Below are 3,131 nucleotides of genomic sequence, written 5' to 3' on the forward strand. Positions count from 1 at the left end.
TTACTATGACTATAAACTTGGCAAATAGTTAGTGCCTCTGATATGAACATGTCTAACTTGAACATTTCACTTTTACTTTGTGTGGTTAATAACTGTGTGAGTTTGAACATGCTAGGTCTGACTCTATAATAAGTTTTAATGTATTTTCCTCTGATTTGGACAAATTTGGAGCATTTCAACAGAAACTTTGTTGCTGTTACATAATTGGCAGAGTCGCATATTTCTTTCCATTATATAATATCTACCCGTCTGAATTCTAAGGTTTTGTGCACAGATGCGTAATTTCGTTATCGCCATTCTTAGATTTCTTGACAAAATCGTCTTGAGATATGATTCAAAAGAAAAGGTTGTTTTTAATGCTTTATATACAATGAGTACCCTATTATCATCAATATCTCGTTTCCACTCTAGTAGGTATTCGTCGATAACTCTTTGTTTAAACAAGGACAAAAAAGTTGCCTCATTTATTTGTGAGTTATTAGACCATACATTATTAAATCCGTATTTACATAGTAAGTCCCTGACCCTTCCGAACCAGCTACATTTATTATTTAAGTCAGCCAAACCTTCTTCCAGTATGGATCGTAATATAATGTTTTCACTTTTAGTTATTTTAAACCAATATTTTACTACGCGTACATATCTGTTAATATATAACGGGTGTCTACCAAGTTCGCCGTAAACGCCTACATTTGAAGTTGATTTCCTGTGCAGAATTTAAGGTGCAATTTTTCCAACACGCTACACTTTGAAAAACCCCATACTTCGCACGAGTGTGTAATAATTGAAGAAACAAACGCATCAACCAACTGTAAAGCTACCTTAGGTGTACAACTATAGTTTTTCAAGTTTGATAGCAATATATTAAGTGCCTTTAGACCCTGACCACGCAGAGTGTTAGTATTGAGATTAAAGTTCCCTGTATAATTAAGTGTTACACCCAGATATATAAAATCGTTTACAATGTCTATGTTTTCGCTACCATATACCCAACGCTCATTACGTTTGATAGCTTCGCGTTTGCGGAAAACAATATTTTTGGTTTTTGTAATGTTAACTTGCAAACTCCAAGTATTACAATATTCATATAAACGGTCGATAGACTGTTGTTGATCTTCCGGCGTTTCACCTATGACAACCATATCGTTTGCAAACAGAAGTTGAATTAAACATATGTCTTGTATATTTATTCCCGCATTATGTCTATTTTGTAAAAACATTTCAAGATCGTCTACGAAAAGAGAAAAAAGTATCGGATATGTTATCTCCCCCTGCCTTAGCCCGACTGCTATATTATAATATTCGGAGTATGTGTCGCTATGTCTAACACAACATTTGACTGATTGGTACATACTGCGTATAATGCGCAACATTTTGCCGTCACATTCGACTTATATAACTTTAGCCATAATGCATTTAAATATATGGAATCAAAGCAACGTTTCATATCAATAAAACAACAATACAATCGTCTGTTCATATTAACATATTTTTCAATAATTGAATGGAGTATGAAAACTGCATCTATAGTTGACCTGCCTTTTCTAAACCCGAACTACGCGTCAGATATAACATCATTGTTTTCGCACCATGTCGATATTCGCTGATTCAGGATACATGTAAACAATTTTGCAAAGTTACTTAATAAGGTGATGCCTATATAATTACTAGGATCGGATTTATCACCCTTCTTATGTAAAGGGATTATAATCCCTTCTGTCCAAGCTAACCGGAATTTACCTGTATTTAAAATGATGTTAAAAATCGTTGTTATATAACCAGCCAAAATATCGCAGGCTTCTATAAAATATTCGTTTAGCAATTTATCTAAACCAGGCGATTTACATTTCTTTAAGAGGGCGATAGCTTTAACTACTTCGTTATATGTTATTTGGTTATCAAGGTCACCAAACACATTTTCGAAATTTTCGAAGTCATGGTTCGAATTAAATTCTTCTGCATTAGCGTTATGAGTAAGATTTTCGTCCGAAAACATTTGCTGAAAATGATTTTTAAAATCATTGAGCGACGTATTACTATTGTAACAAGGTGTATTCTGCGACCTTAAGTACCTCCAAAAAAATTCCTTGGTTGTTTTCCGTTTAAGGTCTTCGAATTGTTTACAGCGTTTAAGATTGTATGCTTTGCGTTTTTTTTGTAATCATTTTAAAATTACTTTTTAATTGACACATTTTAACTCTATCCGTATCGATATGTGAGTTATTATAAATATGCAATACATCTTTATACAACTGTTTCGCTTCATTGCATTCTTGATCAAACCATTTATCGCTGTCCGATATAGTTTGTCGTTCAAATTGTGGATATTTTTTACCTCGTTTGATAAATAATGGGTCTGTCACGTCTCTTAAAATATTTGTAAAAGACAGCGGGGCATGATCACTGAAATTATTAAACTCTTTTACACTAAAGTTGTTCACTTAGAATCAAATAATCGATGACACTTGCACCATGAGTATTAAAGCATGTGTATATTTACCAATGCTTTAATCCGAGCCCAATCTCCCGTTAGCGATTCTCAATGTCGTGGCCTTACATAGGTCAAGTAAATTATTTCCTTGAGAGTAACTTCCCTTATCCATCGAAAATCTTGGTAGCGTGTTATCGGCTAAATAGTATTCGGGGTCAATATCGTATATATATGAATCACAAAGAATGGCATCACATTTACACGCTGTTCTAGCGTTAAAATCCCCAGCTAACATTACTGTGCCCAACCCTTGAAAATGGTTAATCTCGCTACCGAGACTTTCAAACAGGTCCGTATCTATCAAGTTGGCCATCGGCGATTCGCTTCCCCACATATATACTGCTGCGATAAATATATCTTCATTATTGTTAAAAAACGATTTATCTAGTTTAAGCCATATTATAGTGTCGTGAGTATTCTTAACAACCGATATTCCACTGGTTATGCTACTGCGCGTATATATTACTATACCGCCACTATTGCGCTTGGCTTGCCTGTGTCTATATTTCCTAAAAAAAGTTATTACAATCGTACCCAGAAAGTTCTATTTTGCTTGATTTGTCAGTCCATGATTCTAACAAAAATAATTAAATCATACTGTGATAAAAAAAGAAACGAAATCCGGATCCTCCCGCTTGGC

Source organism: Dreissena polymorpha, chromosome 5 (assembly GCF_020536995.1).
Source record: "Dreissena polymorpha isolate Duluth1 chromosome 5, UMN_Dpol_1.0, whole genome shotgun sequence".
Lineage (NCBI taxonomy): Eukaryota > Metazoa > Mollusca > Bivalvia > Myida > Dreissenidae > Dreissena > Dreissena polymorpha.